Source organism: Macaca thibetana, chromosome 11 (assembly GCF_024542745.1).
Source record: "Macaca thibetana thibetana isolate TM-01 chromosome 11, ASM2454274v1, whole genome shotgun sequence".
Lineage (NCBI taxonomy): Eukaryota > Metazoa > Chordata > Mammalia > Primates > Cercopithecidae > Macaca > Macaca thibetana.
In genome coordinates this window covers 4902302-4925408 of record NC_065588.1, presented here as the reverse complement: position 1 = coordinate 4925408, position 23107 = coordinate 4902302, and the positions used below count along the sequence as shown (strand labels likewise).

Below are 23107 nucleotides of genomic sequence, written 5' to 3'. Positions count from 1 at the left end.
TTAAAAAATAAGTCTCTGTTATGGAAGCCTCCAAGTGTACGGCATTTAGTTATGCAGATAGGTTATATGCTCTGTTCAAAATCAGGCAGCAGATCAACAGCAAATAGACATAACAAAGTTTCTCATTTTTCAGAGACACTGAGTAAACTGGACCATCGTATCCCATTTCATGTAGGCTACACTTGAAAAGCAATAAGAGATCAAGAAAAGCAGCTGTCTTCAGTCGCTGCTCTGCAAATAGTATCACCCTGTAAACTCACTGGTAGCCCCCAGTGTGTATAAGGTGCCATGCTGCCACCTCCCAGTATCCAAGGCAGGGAGCAGGGCTCCTAGACAAGCCAGGAGCCACAGATGCTGCAGGGTTTGTTTCTGAATAAACCTATTCATCAAACATCTCCACTCAACTTGATTCCCAGGCAGCTCTGAAATTTTTATGGAGGACATTCCAAGAATAAAAGAGACACTGTTCCTTACCACCCCCTCCAAGCAGTCTGAAGAAGGAGTTCTTAGGCTCCTGGAGAGGGTCAAGGGGATGCCACTGTGGCCATGGCCACAAGAGGTGGAACTTAGGGGACCCTGCAGCCGAGGCCAGTCAGATGACGATAACCACCCCATCCTTCCCCACCTTATGCCGTCTTAGTGGGTGTGCTTATTTTCTACTCTCTCAGAGTGGAACACTTGGAGAGCCGTCTCCGCAGCCTAGCGCAGCAGCACCCAAATACAAAGGTTCTCTTCAAACCGCCTCGGAGCTGCAGAGCCCACACTCAGGCCGTCTATCCATGCACTCCCAGCAGATGCTCAGTAAGTGACTGTAGCCTCTTCTGCTTGGGTTTCCATAAAAGCCTCTCCCATAGGTGGAGCAACGAGGAGTGCATGGAGAGCAGTCTGTACCCACACAGGCTGCACTGTCCGCAGAGGATATTAAAACGATAATACTGGCCAAAAGTTGACTGCTTTTTATTTCCGTATGTGTCTGTGAGTAGGAAAAAACGCAAACTTCTTCCTCTACTCTCACACCACAACCATTAGCACAGATTTCTGTGATAAAATCTTTGGGGATTCTTCCCCACCAACATGCAAGCAATTGCAGCAGACACCAGCTGGTGTCCTCCAATTCCATTCTGATGCTGTCTACCTGGAGACAGCATCAGATCCCATAGGTTGAGGGCTCAGCCCTACAAGACTGCCCCCCAACTTCCAGTGCCAGTCACAAGCCCCAGGTTGTTTTGCCTGTGCTTCTGAGGGACTGGTTTTATACACTGGAGTTGCCATGACCCCCTCCTTGGGTTTGCTTAATTTGCTAGAGTGGTTCACAGAACTCAGGAAACTTACTTACATTTATGGGTTTATTACAAAGGATAGTGATGAAGAGATGCACAGGGCAAGGTATAGAGAAGGGGCACAGAGCTTCTATGCCCTCTCAGGGTGTGCCACCTTCTAGGAACCTCAATGTGTTCAGCTATCCAGAAGCTCTTTGAAACCAGTCCTTTTTGGAGTTTTTATGGAGGCTTCATTACATAGGCATGATTGATTTAACCACTGGCCATTGATGATTGCCTTGACCTTCAGCCCCTCTCACCCCTTGGTGGGGCAGGATTGAAAGTTCTAGCCCTATAATCCTGCCTTGGTCTTTTCAGTGACCAGCCACTGTCCTGAAGCTATCCAGGGGCTGCCAGCCATCAGTAAACTCATTGACATACAAGAAGACATCACTTTGGAGATCCCTATGCCAGGAAAGAAGATGAAGACCAAATATATATTCCACAATATCACAGTTAGCAATTATAAGCAATGTCAATGACAAAATATTTCTCCTGGGTGAGCCGCCCGGGCATGTCTCCCTGCAACTGGCTGTATCAGACACTACTCCCACTGGGTCCCCTCCATGCTAGTCTCTCCCGCTCCCATCTTGCTTCAGCCAGAGGTATCATTCCTAAATGTGACCTGAGCATGTCCCTTTGATCTAAAACTCCTGCTTACTCCCGTGGCCTTCAGAATGAATCCCGCTTCTAAGCAGCTTCATGACTCTTCACAATCTTGAATCCGACTTATTTTTCTAGCCTTTCCTGCACCCTTTCTCTTACTGCATATAACCCAGGCTCCTGGGTCCTTGAACACAGCATCCCATTCTTGAGCCCCATGCCATTTCTCTTATTAAGAATTTTATTTTCAACAATGGAAATTCCAAGTCATCTTCCAAGGCCCTGCTGAAGTGTTAATTCCCCTGAGAAACCCCCCCTGACTCCCTCCAGTGCCAAGGAAGAATTTGTTGCTCTTCCTCACTTACCCAGACCACCCGCTACCTGCCTTCACAGTATCACTTACTTCAGAGTCCACCTGATCTACTCGCTGTGGGCAGAGTCCAATTAACAAGAGTGAGGTCTGGTATAAAGACAGTGACTTTTGGCCAGGCGTGGTGGCTCGTGCCTGTAATCCCAGCACTTTGGGAGGCCAAGGCAGGTGGATCACCCGAGGTCAGAGTTCATGACCAGCCTGGCCAACATGGTGAAAGTCTGTCTCTACTAAAAATACAAAAAAAAAAAAAATAGCCAGGCATGGTGGCAGGCACTTGTAATCCCAGTTACTCAGGAGGGGGCTGAGGCAGGAGAATCACTTGAACCCAGGAGGTGGAGGTTGCAGTGAGTCAAGGTTGTGCCATTGCACTCAAGCCGGGTAACAAGAGTGAAACTCCGTCTCAAAAAAAAAAGAGAGAGTGACTTTTTATTCCATAGCTACCTTAGAGGAAGAAGTATAGGCTTCCTGCCTTAAGGGCACCACTTTGCCTTTGGAACAGAAAGAAGGTTCTTTTTAAAGGGGGCCTAGCATGAATGACATGCAGGAGAGGAAGCCAGCAGATGGGGGTACACATATTGGCTTCGGTGCCTTATCAATCAGACAGCTGAGTTGATGTCTTTGTGGGCAGAACTAGGTTGTTAAAGGCAGCCAAAATTCTCCAGGTGGGAGAGAGTTTCATAACAGGCAACTTTGGGTTGGAGATTGACTGTTGTCCCATGAGGAAGTCTCCTGGTGGCAGAGTTCCACTCTGGAGCTTCTAAGCGCATAGTTAGATGAAATTGCCCTGTAGGGAGTGTCTGCTGAAGGGGAGGTAAAGGTTAGAACTACATTTCCAAAGGGCTAAGTAGGAAGTGGGGAGCAGGGGGAAATGGAGAAAAAAAGGAAAGAAAAAAAAATTTAGAAATATCATTCTCTTTTTCTTAGAAAAATGGGAGTACTCAGTTACACTTGCATTTATTAATTTCCCCCCTATAGACTCCAAGAATGCTAAATTCTTAATCCCAATAGTTGAACCCAATACATTGGTTAGGCTATATTTTACCAGTTAACACAACTATTGTGCCTTAAGTCAGTCCTCATACCCAGTTCACTTTTCAGTCCCTGACCCCTTGGGTCAGACCAGGCACCTTTCCTTTCTGTCCATATGATTCTCACTCCATGAAATCAGCTGGGCAAGAGGGCTTAGAACGACTTCTGGGTCTTGTTCTCTTACCTTCCTGAAAGTTGCCTCTAAAAGAGCTTGTCACAGATTTTGGCTCCAAGGTAGATGAGAGTAAGAGACCCCACTTTGGCCTGCAATTCCAGTTGTGGGTTTCAACCTAGTCTTTTACTGGAGAGCCCTGAATTGCAGGTAGCTGGGTCCTGCTTTGGATACGAATAAAGTGGTGCCTTGCTGCCTGCATTGGTCTTTACTGTCAGAACCCACTGGTGGTAAGGCATGGACAGCAGGGCAAGATCCGGGCCCTCATGTAAGCCCTAAAAGTCTGCCCTAAACTCCCAAGCCCCTACCTCTACCATTTACCATCATTGTACTACAGTCAGCTGTTGACTCGTATCTGCCATCTAGATTTGGCCTTCTTAGAAGATTAAAGTTTTACTCACCTTTAATTCTCTAGTGCCTCATACATATAGGCTTACTATAAATGTCTATTTTAAAAAAATAAGTAAGTACAAGACACCATGTAAGTTTCTTCTTCCACACCCTACTAGTTCCCAACCCAGCTGTCACCCCCACCACTGCTGCCTTTGTGCTCTCAGAACCCCAATTTTGTTCAGGTTTCTGGAAGCCAACACTTTTGACTTCAAAGAAGTCCTTCAAAGAAGACAGACTGGCTGGACATGGTGGCTCACGCCGATAATCCCAGCACTTTGGGAGGCCAAAGTAGGAGGACTGCTTCAGCCCAGGAGTTTCAGATCAATCTGGGAAACATAGCAAGACCCTGTCTCTACAAAAAATAAAAATAAAAATTTATTAGCCAGACGTGGTGGGTGTGCCTGTAGTCCCAGCTATTCAGGAGGCTGAGGTGAGAGGATCACTTGGGCCTGAGACATCAAGGCTACAGACAGTCATGATCATGCCACTGCACTCCAGCCTGGGTGACAGAGCAAGACCCTGTCAAAAAAAATTTTTTATTTAAAAAAAAAGAAGACGAAGAAGGAAAAGGCCAAGAAGAAGAAGACAAGTCCCTCCCAGCCTAGGGACGACTCTAAGTTAATCATGGTAATCCTAGCCTTTGGTCTATTCTGGTTAGGACAGCCCTGCCCTAACTACAGCCTAAGGAAAGGCTCATAAGAGACAGCTGGGGAGGTTTTCATCATCTTTAGGCTCAACCCTTCCTGCCTGCACACACTGTTGTGTGAGGACATGATGCTTGGAACTGCTGCTGCCATCTGTGAGCATGAGGCAAAAATCCAAGCAAGTCCTAAGAACAGACTTCTTCAAGCCCTAACATCATTGGCCATGGTAGACCCACTACAAAAAAAAAAATGCTTCCAATGCTCCACCTGCCCTTGGCAATGTGATCTTGAAGCTCCTCCCGTCAAGAGACAGAGTCTATTTCCTTATTACTGAGTCTTAGTCAACAGCATTGCAGCAGAAGTGACGGCACCAACTCCAAATCTCATCTCAAGAGGGAAACTCCAGGCTGCCCTGCTAGAGATATGGGAGCAACATAGGCCAGATACTGAGGCTCCCTGGCCAACAGTCACACAACCCCCAGCAGCACCACCTGATCAACCTAGAGATGACCACAGATGCATGAGGAAGCACAGGTGAGAACAGAAGAGCTGCCCAGCTGAGCCCAGCCAAAATTGCTGACCTGCTTGAATTGGGAGCTATAAAGTAATGGTGGTGTTTCAAACTCTTCAGTTTTGAATTGGCTAGCTACGGAGCAATAGCCAACTGATACATTACCAATCCTGAAGCTGTCCTTCCTCAAGACTCCATTTTATATGAGATAAAAAGTGTTCTTTTTTTTAATGCCACTGTTATATGCAACCTATAGTTCCCCAATATTGTGCACTGAGGAATAAAAAAGATGAAACAGGGCCCTGCCTTCAAAAAAATGGCAGCCCAACTGTACTTAGGATGTATTTTCAACTAGGTTGTTGACCCCTAGAGGTGAGGGTTTGGTGGTACATGTATCTCTAGAAAGGACTCTTACAGTTTAAAAATGTACAGCAACACAAGGTAACCTCTGCTGAGTGCAAAAGGAGGGGTCCAGTCCACATGAATACTTCATGAAGAAAGCTGGGTATGAGCTAGGTGGTCTTTGAAGGAGATTTAGGATTTAGAGTGATGAGGACAGAGGGAAGGTTGAGAGAGGCAGGACCGTCTCTGGGTCTAGAAAGATGGATATTCCGTAGGGATTTGTTCTGAAGACAGGCGAGTGACTAGGAACTGAATTCAGATGTGGTGACTTAGGGCATGAAGCACATAACAAGGACAAAACAGTGCCTCAGTGCAGGCCTGCAAATGTTCATTCTATGAGGTGAAGAATGAACAGAGGAGCCAAAGGTACAAGTCAATGTCCTCTGCAGCCACCCTCAAAAGAGTATCAAGAAGCGTATTGTCTCAGGAGTATCAGGCCACTGCCCCATAACCTCAGATGTGACCAGGCCTGAAGGATCTCCTTCTACCTGTGCGTCCCTGCACCTCTCACTTTATCTTACCCAGTGGGCACACTGCCACTGGGGTGGGCTCACAGAGCAGGCCTTTAATCAATGCTGGGTTGTAGGCTGAACAAACTTCACAAGGCTAGAAAAAAAAGTAATAGAGAGGTACTTGTTTTTTTCACGTTGCCAGAGTCTCACATTTCCCTCTCTGGCTGAGTTCTCCCAAGTCTACAAGGGATGGTCATGGGCTGACTGATGACACCCAGGCTCTGTGCAGAGCATTCCCCTCGGGGTCTGAAGAAAAGCAAGAGAAAGGCCCCTGTTCTCTGGTCCCAACCACAAACATGAGGGCACTAATAATTCCACAACTACGCCAGCTTCAGAATCAGAGCACTAGGAAGGAGGGAGCTATTACTCATTTTGACCAGGAAGCCTTGTTTTATTTAGCAATGAGTATTTGCTAAGTATATCTTCTACTCAATAGAACACCCTCACCATGTTTCTGTGAGGAGACCAGGGTGATCCCTATTTTATACTGGAGGAGCACAAGGTGTGTGAGAAATGCACCCAGGATCTCAACACTAGTGACTAGGAGAGCCGGGCTTTGAGCCCAGATCAGTCTGATACTGAGACCTGTGTTCTCTCCGTATAGAGCACATAACAACTGTCCTTTCTTCCAAGTCTGAGCTGAATGGAAGCTCTCATAAGAGATTATTTTCAGAAGCTTTGTGTCTTAGCCAACGGAGTAAGTGAATTAACACACTGGACTCCAAAATCCAGCTCTGTTATAAAGTAGTCATAGTTGCCGTGTGGCCTTGGGCCAATCAAGTCATCACTCAGTACCCCAATTCCTTTTGGCATTTACAAAAGGAGAAAGCGGAGCTGGAGGATGCATCAGACCCCGTCCAGCTCCCATGGCTGGGAGGTTTTCCACCTCTTCCATAGGGAGGCTAGCCCAGACTGAACCGGAACCTTTTCTTCCTGACTAACGGCTTTTAGGAAAGAGGCTCATGTTGGCTGGCTCTCAGGCTCAACCCTGGTCCAGACCACCGTCAGCAGGACGGGGTCAAGCAGCACCATCTTGGCTGGCTGTTTGAGGGTGATAAGGGGTTATTGTGAAGGACTCTTGGACCCCCTGATAGCTGCCTGACAATGTCCAGCCAGAACAGTAAAGATCCACCAAGCCAGCCGTTCTGGGTCACATGCAACTTCAAGAACCACCTTGTGCATCTGCACCAGGGCTCCCTTTGTTTTGAGAAAGGAGAGCTCGTCGGTCCCATATTCCTCCGCAGTTCTTCCAAATCCTCTCACCCGGTAGGAAAGCCACCTGAGGTTGTTGTATAAGAGGAGGAGGCACAGTGGGGACCAGCTTTGTTGGCAGACAGCTTACCTTTCCTGAAAGTCAGTGCTGAACCATCAAAAGTCACTGAGGACCCTGCTGACTCTCCCACACCAACTCACAAAACCAACAACCCATGGTGGGCAGGGCCCGAGAGAGGAAAGTGAACGATATCCTGCAAGAGTCTGCTAGGGGGTGGCTTCGTCTCCGTTGCAAGGCTGCTGAATAGGTAGGGAGGTAAAGGGAATGGAGAGAATCAGCATTTGGAACTCTTCCCTGGGTGCAGCGCCACTGCCTGCATTGCCTGCAAGGCAAACCCCGCCTTCTCCCGCCGCCTCCCACTCCACCCAAGCAGCCCAGGGACAGAGGCTGCAGGATTCTGACACAGGAAGTCTGCAGTCACTGGGAGCCTCTCCAAGATTCAGCCTGTGTGAAGGAAAAGGTTTGGACAAGGAGAGGAACAGTAAAGAGAAACTGAAGTCCTCGGTTTGAATCGGGAGAGATTTTGAGCCTGCAGTTGGTTGCGGGGTGGAGGATGGCGGAAGGGGCGGATGCCCTTACCTGGTTCTGTTTCTCTTTCGCTGGTCACCTTGTTAAGCTCCCTTTGGCCAGGTGTCCGGAGTGGGACTCACCACTGCAGGGGCTCCAGCCCCACACAGCCGCCTCCCAGGAAGGACTCAGGTGGGCTTTCAGGTTATCAGGGGTGGGATGCAGGGGTGTGAGAAGCTTTGGTGGTGGATGTGAGAATTTGGGATGGGGGTGTGAGGCTGTAGCTGGGGGCAGCAGTGTTTGGGATGGGACTTTCCTGGATCTTGCCATGCACCATGCGCAGTGCTTTCTGCAGGATGGCATCGAAGGGGCTGGAGCTGGGGGGCAGCATGTCTGTGTCCTCAGACCATAGTGGAGGATGTGGACTGTCCGGGCTCCAAGCTGTCCATCCCTCAGTGCCATGACCTAACTGTTAAGTGGGATGGAGCCTGGGAGGGAAACGCAACTGCACCTTTCAGAGAGAGGCCCTCTGAGCAGGAAGAGTGGCTGCAGTAGAAAGGATGTGGCTGAGAAGGGGAAGAAAGAGCCTCACGAGCATCAGCACTAGGAGAGGCAACTGATTTCATCCTGAGAGTCTCAGGGGAGAGGAGGCTTCCCCTTCCCAAAAGAACTGGGAGGACTGGCCATGAGCCAAGTAGAGAACAGCTGCTGCTGACTGAGGGAGAAGCTGTGCAGCCTTAGGCAATTCAATCAACCTCTCTCAGCCAAGGGCAATATAATAATGCCTGCTATACTAACCTTAGTGAATTGTTATGATGCTCAATGGTGAAAGAGAGTTGTCAAATATGAAGTGCAATGAAAGGTATAGGTGTAATATTATCACCAGAACTTCTTAGGCTGGAGGTACCCAACTATGGCTGCACACAAGAACCTCTAGAGACTTTTTTTTTAATCCTGCACTTGGAAACCACCCTAGATCAGTTATTCAAATTAGGGCAGGCAGTCAGCAGAAGGATAGGAAGTGGTACTTTTTTCAAAAGAATCTGGCGATGCTGATATCCTCTGAAGGTTGAGACCTGCTACCTAAAACTTCCCCAAACTCCCTGACAACGATCACTCCGAGCACATGTTTTTTAAAAAAGCATATTCTCAGGCTTCTCCCAGATCTACTGAATCAAAATTTCAAGGGGTCCTGGCAATCTCTATATTTAGCAAGCGATCTGAGCAGGTGGACATGGTATGCCAGTGAAAAGTCTGTCGATTCGCTCCGATAATCATATCCAGCAATGCTTCTGGACAGCACAGGCAAATCAGTTCAAGGAGGGGAAGCAGCCACCTCAGACAATAAGTACAGACATGCTTTGGGGGGATGGAGTTATAGTAGACGGCCAAATCCCATCCCATTCCTGCTCCACCAGGGGGGACACTCCAATTATGAAATGACACATTTCCCAGCCAAAGTGCCTGGGAACCTTAAGACAAAAAGGAAACGATGATGAGTTATCTATAACTAACAGCGTCAATTACGAGCGCTTTATTGTTGTGTCAACAGATTGTTCAGGCTTTCTTGCTTCACACTCTGCTGACTCTGTTCCCTTCATAAAATTATACAAACACATGCATACCCATGCACACGCACTCACAAACACAGGGACCCCAAGCTCGTCAAACACACAAATGGGAGGACGAAGAGGATGACAGGAGCTAGTGAACGCTTACCAGGCCACTGCATTACTCCATTCTAGCATTATTTGCAGGATTCCATGCTACATTAGTGATGTTCCCGGGTAACAGGACCCCAGGGATTCTTCATTTTAGCTCTTTCATCCCACAGGGGTAATACTAGCTTAGCAGATGAGAGCACGACTCTGGAGCCAGACTGCCTAGGCTGAAATCCTGCCACCCCGCTAACTGGCTGTGTGTGACTCTGGGAAAGCTAATGCTGTGAAATGGAGATAATAATGGTGCAACTGGGACGATTAAGTGCGTTGGTACACATAAGCCCTTAGAGACATGCCTGGCACACAAGATGCTACGTGAGTGTCTGCTGTTATCACTGACTGTTGTTTCCGTTGTTGTTTTACTATAGGTGAGAAAGGTGATACCTAGAAAACTAGTTGCTCACTTTGTTCACATCTCTTGACGCTTTTAGGAGTATAGCCAAGGAAGGAGTCATAAATGTGAACAAATATCGACGCTACAAGTGTTTGTTGTGGCACCATTCATTAGAAGCAACCTGAATGTCCAATGGGAAGTGGGTTACCAAAAGAAGGCTGCATCTCTATGACGGCCATGTAGTAACTGCATGAGAAAACCAGAGATATAACGTGAAGCTTTTCCAATGAAATACTGAATGATCTCTATAGATATACTGATACAGACAGACAAAGTTAGTCTGGGGGAAAAATACGACAAAGTTCCAACACTCAGTGTCTCTGGTGGTGGGGTTATGGGATTTTTATTTTCTTCCTTATACTTTTCTAAATTGGGGTAATTTTCTATTATGAGCAGATATTCCTTTTAGAGTCTGAAAATAAAGAGTTCAATTGAAGTAACTTGCTCAAGGTCAAACAGCACATTAGGAGTCCACACAGGCTTCCTATCCCTGTCCAGGGATTGGGCGGCTTCGTGAGGCTGCACTCAGAGTAGGAAGGAAGGCTGAGAGGGATGAGAATGATGAACGCACACCAAAAAGCAGCAGGACCTTGGTGGAGCTGTGCAGGCGTAGGCCCCAGCTCGGAAGCTTCCCAGGGCAGAGCTGTGAGGGCAGAGCTAGACACTCTTCCAGGGACTTTTCTATCCCAGAGCCACTGTGTGGCACAGGGAGGTGACCCAGGCACTACAACCCAATGCCTGCCCTTGGGGCTGCTCACTGCTGTCTCCCAGAAATAGAAGAAGCCAGCTTCTACTTTGTCTAAGGATTCCAGAGAGTGACACCTACCTTTCTTTCCTTTGTCCTTTCTACAGACTCCTTCCTCTCGTGTGGAGTCTGAGACCCAGGGAATACTGGTTCGCATCCCTGCTGGGCCGCACGCCCCTGCTTCTCCTTAATATAGAAACATCTTTTCTTGCCCAGCACTTTCCCCATCATAATGCCAAGGTGCTTGACACGGCCAAAACCGAGGAATGTTTATTTTGCAACGCCGAAGTAAAGAAGGATCTGGAATCACTTAATAACTAGGATAGACTTCATCTAAGAAAAATAGAAAGAAAGGAGGGAGGGAAGGAGGAGGGAAGGACAAGGGAAGGAAGGAAGGAAGGAAGGAAGGAAGGAAGGAAGGAAGGAAGGAAGGAAGGAAGGAAGAAGGAAGGAAGGAAGGAAGGAAGGAAGAAGGGGAGGGAGGGAGAAAAAGAAGGAAGGAAGGAAAAAAGGAGGAAAGAAGAGAGAGGGGAGGAGGGAGAAAAAAGGGAGGGAAGGAAGGAAAGAGAGAGGGAGGAGGGAGGAGAGGAGGAAAGGAAGGAGGGAGGAAGGAATAGACGCAGAAAGGAAGGAAAAGGAAGACGTTTATCATTCCTTGATAGCAGATAAAAATTATTGTATCTCTTTCAAAACTTTGCTACAACCTGCTCAGTATATTTTTAAATGTAAGTTCAGATCTTTGTAAAATAATAGACTGGAGTATATGAGCTCTGAAATTCAGTGATTCTACATCAAGTTGAAAACCTAGTAACTCCAACTCTCTTTTTCAAAGATCACTCCAGTGGCAAAAGCCAAGCAATAAAGTCTGTCAAGTTTTGAGGGAGCCAGCTGCACATCTGATTAATACACTTGGGTATTCGCAGAATTTTCAGGCAGAAACCCAGTCATCCAATCCAATGACCTCACTTTACAGTGAAGACTCTGGTGGGAGAACAATACTAATGGCTACCATTTGCTGAGGGCCAGGCAGGTGACATGGGTAGGGTCACACAGCAGGTTAGTGACAGACGCAGAATTGGATGCAATCCTCACCCACCCCACAGTCCACTTCTGACTTTTAGTGGCTTTAATACCAGAAACTTTTCCTCATGGCTCAAGATGTACAGAAGAGGAATCGGTACAAAGGCAACAACAGGACAAGAGCAATTACATCCTTTCTGCTTTTGCCTCTGAGCACAGAAGGGACACCACGGAAGTAGGAATTTCAGCCTGGGCCAGTGGGTGAGAAGCAGACAGCAAGCCTCAGGCCTTGCTGGATGAGAAGAGGGTCAGAGGTAAGAGCCCTCAGCAGCACCAAAACAACAAAACAATAAAACAAACAAACAAACAAAAACGCCTAGCAGAAAACATCTTTCCAGGGGACTGAAATCCAAGCACCAGAGGAACCAGGTCCAACTGTGGTGTGTCAGCATCAAAAATACTTAGGGAGAAAGGGCAAATGTCACACTTGAAAACAGTGTTTACGAAGATGGAAAAGAATACTGAGAAAACCCAGTTACATACAACTCACTGCTGGTATTTGCATCTTTCTCAGATTGTGAGGAAGATTTCATAAATAGGATAGTTAGTAAAGCTTATCATGAATGTTTTCATCAATAGGTTTTCGTTAGAAAAGTGATTGTAAAAAAAATCCATGTTACAATTTTTGACTTGGTTAACAACGTGCATAGGAATTGGCTGTTACACTGTAAGGCATGCAGACGTCCTCATTCCCCTGGCAGAGTGCATCAGATCTGTGGACATTTCCTAGCAAGGTAGCCCTAAACCTAACAAGACCAACTCTTACTGTTATTTTCTCAAAGACTTCTGTAATCCCAGCACTTTGGGAGGCCGAGGCGGGCGGATCACAAGGTCAGGAGATCGAGACCACGGTGAAACCCCGTCTCTACTAAAAATACAAAAAATTAGCCGGGCGCGGTTGTGGGCGCCTGTAGTCCCAGCTACTCGGGAGGCTGAGGCAGGAGAATGGCGTGAACCCGGGAGGCGGAGCTTGCAGTGAGCCAAGATCGTGCCACTGCACTCCAGCCTGGGCAACAGAGCGAGACTCCGTCTCAAAAAAAAAAAAAAAAAAAAAGAAGACTTATAAGGACTATAAGGAAGAGGATGTCTTTTATCACATTATTCAGAGCCTTATCAAAACACCATTTCTGTTTCTGCACAACTCAAGAGGGGCGTGAAGAACTTTAAGAAGCTTGGTAAGAAGCCACAAAATGGTCCAACTCAAAAAACCTTTAATGGCTGAGGCTCCGTGCACTCAAATCCATCGCAACAAGCTTCATATCTCTTCGAGTTTTTCAAAATGTATTTGTTGGATGAGTTTTGGGGGTATGTCAGCAGACATTACTATAAAAGGGGGAAGGAGATTCTGTGGTAAAAAAAAAGTTTTAAAAACTAAAAAGTTGAAAAACACTGGGTTAAAGAAGTGAAATAGGTTTACTGCTGCAGGACTTCTCAGAGCCTTTACTTTTATGTTCATATGCATTGTACATCTCCAAGAGGCAGCATTTCTGAAACATAGTGCCTGGGGATTCTTTCTCCATGGAAAGTTGTGTAGGACTGATGTTCTGCAGATCACATTTGAGGAACTCTGGCATGAGTTATTCTAGGTAATATGGTCACTTGAGTATCCATGTCAGCAGAAGACAAAACAGGAGGAAGGAAATTTAAACTGCAGCAGGAGATGTGTAACTGAGAAATGAGGAAAACATCCTGACAAAGGGTGCTCAAACACAAGTCGCTTGAAGGAGTCTATATTATGGATTCTCTTTCTCTGGGCATTTTTCAGAATAAGCCTGGAATAATCTAGAAATTTTTCTAATGCACAGCAAGGCAATGAATTCCATGACTTTTAGAATTCTCTTCCTGCTCAATTATTCCATGTCATCTGTCCTTATTCTCAATTGATATATTAAGTGAGTCAGCTGACTGGCTTGCAAATTAAATACATCCCTGAAATGCTGAAGGTAAAGTCAATGCATCCTCTGTAAGTTGAGTCTGTTTTCCACTGATTTGTGTTATAATTGCAAAGAAAAGTGTTGACCAAGCGCATCGGGGAGAAAGCATCCTACCCGCACCCTTGTGCATTTCTTCCCGCTCATTCTCCCGCTGATGGCAGCCCACAGGTCAGCCAAGTGAATAGCTGAGTCATGCGAGCCTTCCACACTCAGTCCTTCAATCTCTCTGTGGATTCCCAAGTTTTCTGGAAGTTCTCGCTGATCTCAGGGATTCTCAATGGGTAAGTCACCTCATTGCTTATGTTCTTTCTTTAGGAATTTAACAAAATCCCTGGATATTCTCTGCTGCTGGCTTTTTTAGCAAGGAAACAGTTTCACTCTAAGAGGGTAGGAAGCCCCTTTACATGAGTCGCCTCTGTTATGACCAAGTGTTTGGTGATTGAATAGCTGAATCATGGTCACTATTGGATCAGAAAGTCCAAATCTACGAAACGAAAGAAATATGTCTACATAGGTAGACATATTTCCCAAAAGACTGATTTAGGAGAGCTGTGAGTGGTTTTAACTGTACCTAACATTTGGATAAGAGGCCTTGCCTATGCCTCAGTACTCTGTCAAAGTGGGCAAATAAGAAATAGACCATGAAATGATAACTTTTACTGAATGCTTACCACATACCAGGCCTGTTAGCGTTACCTGCTTTAATTCCACCGATTCACTGGCCACCATGTGGGATGTCTATTAATGGCCCACTTTTACAGAGGAGAAAAACAAGGCTCAGTGAGATTCTGAATTCTCCCTGGGTCACACAGGTAGACACCAGTGGGGAATAGCACTGGGAGTTGACTCCCTCAGGGTGGACAGATATCACCCTCTGCCTACACCGTTCACAGATAGACTAAGAGGCTCAGAACCATGTCCTCATGTCTCCTGTCCTGCCTCACCTGACACAGCTACAGGTGTGGGAAACACAGTGTTGCCCACCTGCAAATGCATCACTTACAGTCTGCATGCAGCAAGAAAAAGAGAGATTATGATAGAGTTTCTTGGAATTCCCCATTTAATTTAATTTTATTATTTATTTATTTATTTGAGACAGTGTCTCACTCTGTTGCCCAGGCTGGAGTGCAGTGGCACAATCTCAGCTCACTGCAACCTCCACCTCCCTGGTTCAAGCAATTTGCATGCCTCTACCTCCCAAGTAGCCGAGATTACAGAAATCCGCCACCACACCCGGCTAATTTTTGTATTTTTAGTAGAGATGGAGTTTCACCATGTTGGCCAGGCTCATCTCGAACTCCTGACATCAACCGATTCGCCTGCCTCGGCCTCCCAAAGTGCTGGGATTACAGGCATGAGCTGCTGCACCCAGCTGGAGTTCCCATTTTTGAACATATATTTTAAAAAATATCTCCTAGTTCCTACAATGAAAATAAAAACGTTCTTTTTCCTTTCAAGTCTGATCAGCAGTCCTCATCATTTCCAATGCCACAGCATCCCTCTTCCTTCCACTGAAGGAAGGAATCACGATTGCATGAAGTACATTACAAGCTAGTTTATATTCATTTTTCCACCGACTACATGCTGTCTTTTAAGTGTAACCATATTGTGTAGGTTTTTTAATGTGAAAGGGCCCACTTCTATTAAACAGCGCCTCTGATAGGAAAATAATTATATTATACACACACAAAACAACAACAACAACAACTTTTTGGAAATCCATCTGTTGGAAAAAGTGAAGCCTACCAGCATTCAAATGTGAGGCTCATGATGGATTTTATTTAACCCCAACCTGATTGAACATTTCCTGCCCTCCTGGAAAGGGCAAATATAAAGCTTAAAAAAAGGAAAACCTTTCTTCTCTCCCTCCGAAGGAAATAATGTCAGACATGGTTCCAAATCTATGGTCATTTACCTTTTGACCAAAAAGCTTCAAAGACAGGAGATTCCACCTGAGAGCTGAAACCAGCTGGAAATAACCCAGGAGAGGCAAGATCGAATCTGGGGATGGCCATGAGCCTCATGGCATCGCAGAAGCAACCTGACAGATGCAGAGCCCGTGGCTGGGTGGCCAGTGGTTATCAGGAAAGCCACACGATGCCACTCATGAATCCCCGCTCTGACGCCCACTCGGTCCTAGCCAGCAGGAGTGGAGTAGTGCTCCACAGTCTGAGATCACAGAAACAGGTGGCGGTTCTCTAATTGGACACATCTCCAAACGCGGAAGTTTGCCTGATTTCTCATTTTCATCATTTCAGTTGGGAGTTCTGAATCACATCACACATTCCCCTGCCTGCTTACCTGGACACAGAACATGGCATGCTCTTGTTACTCTCCAGTGCCTTCTTCTCTGTGCAGCCTCACAGTTCCGTCTCTCACGGATAGCTGGAACCGGCTCCTCCCGGCAAACAGCCTTCATTTCTGCTCTCATTTCTGTTTTTTCCAGCAAACTCACATATTCCCATCTCCATCTGACCTGCTACTTCTAAGTCAGATAATTGATTCTGAGCCACTAGATGAAGTCACACAGGAAGGCTCTGAGTATGGCCGCAAGCACCTGTATCCCCAGGGGTTACCAGGTGACATAAGCCAGATATGGTTTCCCTAAACACGATACTCTTTCCATCTTTCTTTTTCTAAGCTTTGGTAGAAATGTACATAGAGAACTATCTCCCACCTACGAAAAAACATGGCTAGGGGCACAATTAAAACTGACAGACAGGCTGGGGGCAGTGGTTCACACCTGTAATCCCAACACTTTGGGAGGCCAAGGCGGGTGGATCACTTCAGGTCAGGAGTTTGAGACCAACCTGGCCAACATGGTGAAACCCACTCTCTACTAAAAATACAAAAAATTAGTCAGGCCTGGTGGCGGGCACTCATTCCAGCTACTCAGGAGACAGAGACAGGAAAACCACTTGAACCTGGGAGGTAGAGGTTGCAGTGAGCCGAGACCATGACATTGCACTCCAGCCTGGGAAACAAGAGCGAAACTCCATCTTAAAAAAAAAAATGACAGATGGCCCAGCCTCAGCAGCAGGGACTAAGAAGTGATGGGCACTGTGCAAAGAGGACCCACGTCCTTCTGCAGGGGGCCACTGTCCCTCAGCTTTTGCTGATGGGGGTGGAAAGCAAACGTGTGGGATCAACAAGCCCGGACCTTTGCTTTGAAGAGAAACCAAAAAGTCAGATGTGTGTGTGAAATATTCCAATAGCCCTTAATGTTGTGTCCCATGTGGCTCCTGGCTCCTCTTACAAGGTAATCTGCCCAGTTTTAGGGTAGGTGCTCTGTGATTGCAATTCGGAATTGCTGGAGGCATGTAAAACCATAAACCAGGAGATTGCAGATGCACAAAAAAGAAAAACAAAACACACAAACACACACACACACACTTCCAAGTGAGTAGAGGGTCTGGTTGGGAGGGTGTGCCTGGCGCCTGAGTGTGCACACATACGTTCTCCCGGGTGAACGTGATCCTTCCCCTGAAGCACAGACAGCAGTCTTCTGCAGGGAACATGGCTATTTTCCCCACCATATCAGAACTTGTTTCTCTTTCCACCAATGCCAAATTGCCTTAAAGCAGCTGAGGAGTGCCTGGCTGATTTATGCCTCAACAACCAGGGCTTCTGGACACGTTCTTCCTTTCTGACCCTGGTCCTATGATTTGTGAAAGAGCTCTGTAACTGACAGCGCTTCTCTTTCTCTGTCAGGGCAACAAAGTGCAGGGAAGCGTCTAGAAGCTGCTTTCTGCCTCCCAAGGCATCAGAAGTCAACGCTCCTGGGTAAGATGCTGACCTTCTGCATCCCCTCCTTCCTCTATAAAATACAGAAGACTCAGATAACCCCTTGCTTTCCTGATTTCCAATCTATGACAGTTTTATTCTGTCCAGTCACTAAATTAAACAGAAAAAATAAAGCCTTAAGAGGTTAAAGAATCCCTTAATCAGTGAGATTAGAAGCCCAGAGCCTGTACATGAGCCTCTCTTTGTCCGGTGCTAAATACCTTTGGTCTGCACTAGTCCTCAGTCATTAGTACTTCCTTAAAAATCCAGAAGCTGGTCATCTGGTTCTGGGCTTCTGTAGCTACGACCACCGCCTCTGTGCCCTGGAAACTCAGGGGAGGGAAAGATAAAACTAAAAATCACTTAATTCCATTTTCAATGGACAGCTCTGCTAGGGAGTTTGGTTGGACAGAAAATGAATAGTTATTTTTAAGTGTGTGTGTGTGTGTGTGTGTGTGTGTGTTTAGATAATTTCTTATAGTTTCATTTCCCATGGGAAAATATGCTGGAGTTGGAGTCAGAAAATTTGGGTCCCAAGCACAGCTCTGCCCCTAATTTCCTGTGTGATCTTGGGCCAATTATTTCACTTCTCTGCATCAGTCTCCTTCTTCATAAAGAGGCATTGACTGCCCCCTCCATCTGGGACCCTCAGCACCACCCTCTCCAATGCTCCCGGGCTTGAGGGAAGGGTTAAGCGAGAATTCTCATTCTAGTTTGGCTGGAAACAAACTTTGTTAAAATATATACATATTACCAGTATATCCATCCTATTCTTCCAAGATATATTCAGATTATATTTCTGTATATTAAATCACATCGTAAGTGCAATTATTTAAAGAAATTCTGCTGTGAATCCTCTAGGCAAAGAGCCTTCTGGTAAAAATAGCTAGCTATCCTGAGTCTATTTTTTATGTCATATTTCATTTAAATGTTTGTTTCAGAGAACAAAACTGCAGTCAGCAAGGACCCTGCCTTTCTCTGACATGCAGGTAGTTTCGGCCCCACTCTCAGGTGGGTGTTTGGTGTCTCCGAGGGTCCCTCTGCTGATTGGCAGTGGGAAGAGCCATGCTTTGCTAAGAGTTTATTTCCTGCTAAACTCTGTAACTGGCTGTCTCTTCTGAATCTCACAGCAACTGTGTAAGGCAAGTGATGTTAGCTTCCTTATTCTGCAGATGACGAAACTGAAGCTTGGAGAGGTTAAATGAGGTACAGCTAATAAACAGTGATTCAGACCAATTCTCCAACTCCAAAGGCAGGCAAGCCAGCATGCTCAGAATCCTCAAACATGAGGGCAGCCACGTCGCCTTGCCCTGGGATGGGACCTTTGTAAGAAGCCGTAGTGGCTATGGCAGTGAGATGAGGGTGAAGACAGCAATCTGGCCCACACCAAGACCCCTAACAAGAGACGTCATAAATGCTCTTTAGGCGGAGTGAAGGCCAGTGGAGACCCACAAGGGCAGGGGAGTTGGATTATTCCAACTCCAGGGCCTCCTGTCTCCTCCACTTTAATGGAGGACCAGGAAAGCAGAAACACATTCACGAGAGATTAAGGGGTACCCCCACCTGCAAAGGGGGCCGTGAAGGTGACTGGGGAACAGAATGCATGCTGAGGATGAGGACCAGGACAGTGGAAGTTTGAAAGCCACTGGAACAGTGTAGGAAAATTCTGGGCCCGGGTCTGGTTTGTGGGTTCTGTCCCTCCTGCTAACTATAAGACCCTGCATTCATCCCAAGGAAGAAGGCATGAGCAGGTGTGTGAGGAAAACTCGAGTGGAGTGTCAACCACTGAGAATGTTAAAATGGGAGAGGGAGATCAGTGGCGGTACTGAGGAAGGGCTCCATAGAAAGATGTTCCACGTATATACGCTACACACATATAGAATATAGAGATAGAATATAGAGCACCACGTGTGTGTGTATATATGTGGGTATATGTATAAGCGTGTATATATGAGTCTGTGCATACATGTGTGTATATATGTGTTTGTGTGTGCATATATGTGTGTATACATGTGCATGTGTATATTTATGTTTGTGTATATACATGTGTGTGTATATGCGGGTTTGTGTGCGTATATATGTGTGTATATATGTGGATGTATGTATATATATTTATGTGTGTATATGCATATGTGTGTGTGTGTGCACACTCAGAGACCCATAGGAAACAAAAGCACAGGACACCTGCTGCTGTTCCATCAGAGACAAGCTGGCATGTAAACAGAAGTCTATATACACATTTAGGAGCTATGGCTTCATTCTCTCTTCTTGCCCAATAACAGTTAGACCCTCACTGCATTCCATTCGGTTCCATGTCCCCTGAAGAGTATTAAACACACATTACTGTGTGCCTTTAAGTACATCACAACCCCTCTGAGCTTCAATTTTCTTACCTGCCAAAGAAAAAAACAAAGCCTAGCCTACCACCTCATTTCATTGCTATAGGATGATAATAACAGCTGACATTGTACATTTAAACACTGTACATATATTAATTATTTTAATCTTCGAAACAACCCTATCAGATTGGTACGATTATTAGCCTCCATTTGACAGAAAAGGAAACTGAGGCCACAGAACTGTTCCATAACTTGCCCAATGTCACCCAGCAAACGAGGGATTTGAGCTGCGACGATCTGGTTCCAGCAACTATGCTCTTAACCCCTTTGTTAAACAGCACGATGTCTGAAAGCACTGAACGTGTTTGAAAATGTTCTGTAAATGAATGGCGCCATTCTTATTCTTGCTAGGACTGTTCCCACTGGGAATGATGCAACGCAGGGTCAGGATTCCCTGGGTGAGGATAAATCCTGCAGCCTCAGATCTGCAGCCCCGCTAGCCAGGTACCACACTTCCAGTGGTAAGTCCTCCCCGCCCCTCCCAGCTGCAGGACTGTCTTCCTATGTTCTTTTTCAAAGCAGTGTCTCTGCTGCCAAGAGCAGGTTTGTCTGTCTCCTGGAGACAGCGGTTGTCAAGCCCTGAGAGAACAGCAAGCATGTCAAAAATAGCAGCGCCAGCAGACTGCGTGGCTGCAATTTCCTTTTGAAATGTCGGCTTTGCTCTCACCAAAGAGCCAGGGTCTGTCTGCGCTCCTTGCAGCCTACAGCAGAAGCTGCTTAAGATTCCAAAATGTTTTCTAGGAGGAGGTAAAGTGTATCTGCTGAGGCTCGTGACCAAGGAATGAGGAACTCTCTTTAGAGTAACAATGATGAGGGTGGAGTTGGGTTTAAAAAAAAAATTGTAATAAATCCCAGCAGGGCTAGTCCCCAAACAGGTCAAGTGATAGCCAAGGTAAGACCAGTGTGAATGGGCCGGGCGCGGTGGCTCACGCCTGTAATCCCAGCACTTTGGGAGGCCGAGGCGGGCGGATCACAAGGTCAGGAGATCGAGACCACGGTGAAACCCCGTCTCTACTAAAAGTACAAAAAATTAGCCGGGCGCGGTTGTGGGCACCTGTAGTCCCAGCTACTCAGGAGGCTGAGGCAGGAGAATGGCGTGAACCCGGGAGGCGGAGCTTGCAGTGAGCTGAGATCCGGCCACTGCACTCCAGCCTGGGCGACAGAGCGAGACTCCGTCTCAAAAAAAAAAAAAAAAAAAAAAAAAAAAAAAAGACCAGTGTGAATGATACTTCCTGTAGGGTGGGAACTTTTCCCCTTTTGTTCTGAAAACTAGGGAGTCACTCTCCTGTTGTTACTGTGCACCTTCAAACACAGCCTCCGCTTTGATAACCCTTCAAAGGCGGCGGTGATAGGTTTCCACTCCCCCTTTAGGGTACCAGGTGAAGCCAGAGGATGAGGACCAAGAAGACCAAGAGGCAGGGTGAACTACTTTCTCAAGTTCAGAGCAAAGGGACGTGAAAAACATGACCATCTCCAACCGCACAGAGACCTCAAGCCCAGCACAGAAGTGGTTCATCAGGAGACCTGGCAAGATGAGAGGCTAACAGCCCATCTGTCTTCCTTCCCCACGGCCTGCGTCTGGGAAGATCCCTCTCCCTGCCAACTGCCAAGCTCCAGACCTTATTCTGCCATGAGCTCTCTGTGCAACCCGAGGCAAAATACGAAGTGAGATGGAGAGAGGAACTCCTACCACCTAGTAAAAGGATTTCTTTTCCTCCCCTAAGTGACCGTGACAAGGTAGGATTGGAGCACACTTCCCTCCCCACTTCCTTCCCACGGCAATAACACACAGTCAAAACCCACGTGAGCCAGGATGGCAGCTCCGGCTAGATTGTCCCGGAAGGACCACACTCTCTGGGAATCTATCTTGGAATGGATGTCGAGTTGCTGGCAGATAGAAATTCTGCCGCAAGCAAGGGCTCAGCCAGTGGAGAGGAGAAATGACAAGCCGCAGGACTGGCTGGTGCATCTGAGGAAAGCACCACGGGAAGGGAAGGGAGGGTCCGGTGGGCACAAGGTGAAGAAGGCCAAGAGGAGATCAGAGTCTGGGAGAGAATCACTGAAAGGTTCAGTAAGACAAATGAAGGCCGTTACCGCCCACTTCTTTTGTTTACCCAAAGCACCAAAGACTGCTGGGACCTCATCATAGGGCTGTTAAGCATCAATAACAACTGTAGGGGGAGTGTGGGGAGGGGGTTAGGAAAAATGAAACCTTTATGTACCCACAAAAAAAAATTTCAAAAAAATTCAAAAATAAAATAATAACCATAGTATATACATCAATAAAACCTTGGGCCCTATGCAATCTCTTAAGGAATCCTGAGTTTACAGCTGTAGGGATTTGGTGGGGTTTTTGGTTTGTAGGAACTTTTCTTGGAGTTTTTTTCTTTTTGCCAGCAAACTGTAAGTTCCTTGGGCAAGCTCAAGGCCATAGTCCTATATAATGAATAATGTTCAACATATATATCATAGCTCAATGCATGTTAATTATGCCCTGCACTTACCCAAAAAACTGGCATGACACATCTTTAGAGGAAAAAAGAAAAAAGCATGTAACTCTCGTAACAATTTGATGTCAAAACGAAGCGCGCACGCGCGCGCGCGCACACACACACACACACACACACACACACACACACCAGTTCGTGATATTGTGCATGAATAAACTGCATGTAAGCTCTGAAGTGTCCCCATGTGGCAGAAGAAAAAAAAACTGTCGTTCTATTCTAGATATTGTCTGGTCCGTTTTTAGACACGCCAAACTTCTAGATTTATAGGACCAAACCGTTCTTCCAGCCCAGATGGAAAACTCCCAGATTATTAGACTCATTGCTTTCTTTTTTTTCACAATTCAATGATTTGGGGGTGCAATTTTTAGAGTTGTATGATTATTACCACAAGCCTGTTTGAGAGCATTTCTATTACCCCCCAAAAGTTATCTGGGGCCAATTGTAATAGCATAAGCCTTCCACCCCCTGGGGACCCCTCAGGTTGTCCTGATGTCCTGCTGCAGGTGGGACTTAGCCCATGCTCTGAGACTTCTAGCAAGGAGTCCGTCAATTCTCCTTGCGGACTGCCTGGTGAATCTTAATCCTCCTTGTCAGGATTCCCTGCACCTTGTACCACTGAGATTTATGTCCTTTCCTTTTGTTCTGCCTTCAGTACCCGAGAGAGACAGCCAGATACTAACAAAACCTTCAAGTGAATTAAGGGCAGTGCTAAGGTCATCCCCGAGGTAAGGCTTTTTCCAGGCTAACTCCAACCTTATGCCTTCCTCCTAAGCCCTCTTTTGTCTGTTTATTTGACATTTCTA

General features: G+C 46.4%; 1 protein-coding gene and 1 long non-coding RNA gene across 4 annotated transcripts in view; one reads left to right on the top strand and one right to left on the bottom strand.

Annotated features, from left to right (window-relative positions):
* Nucleotides 1-23107, bottom strand: part of KCNA6 (potassium voltage-gated channel subfamily A member 6) — a 41520-nt gene that overhangs the window by 12012 nt on the left and 6401 nt on the right. The window contains exon 2 of one of the 3 annotated variants that reach the window (XM_050750194.1): nt 15914-16097. The exons of the other annotated variants lie outside the window; for them this stretch is intronic. The gene's annotated coding sequence lies outside the window, so the exon portion shown is untranslated. The remainder of the gene's footprint in view (nt 1-15913; nt 16098-23107) is intronic. 3 annotated transcript variants of the gene reach the window in all.
* LOC126931758 (uncharacterized) lies at nt 16935-23030 on the top strand. The gene is made up of 3 exons (XR_007717915.1): nt 16935-17395; nt 20146-20238; nt 21166-23030. It is a non-coding gene; the product is annotated as an uncharacterized LOC126931758 (long non-coding RNA).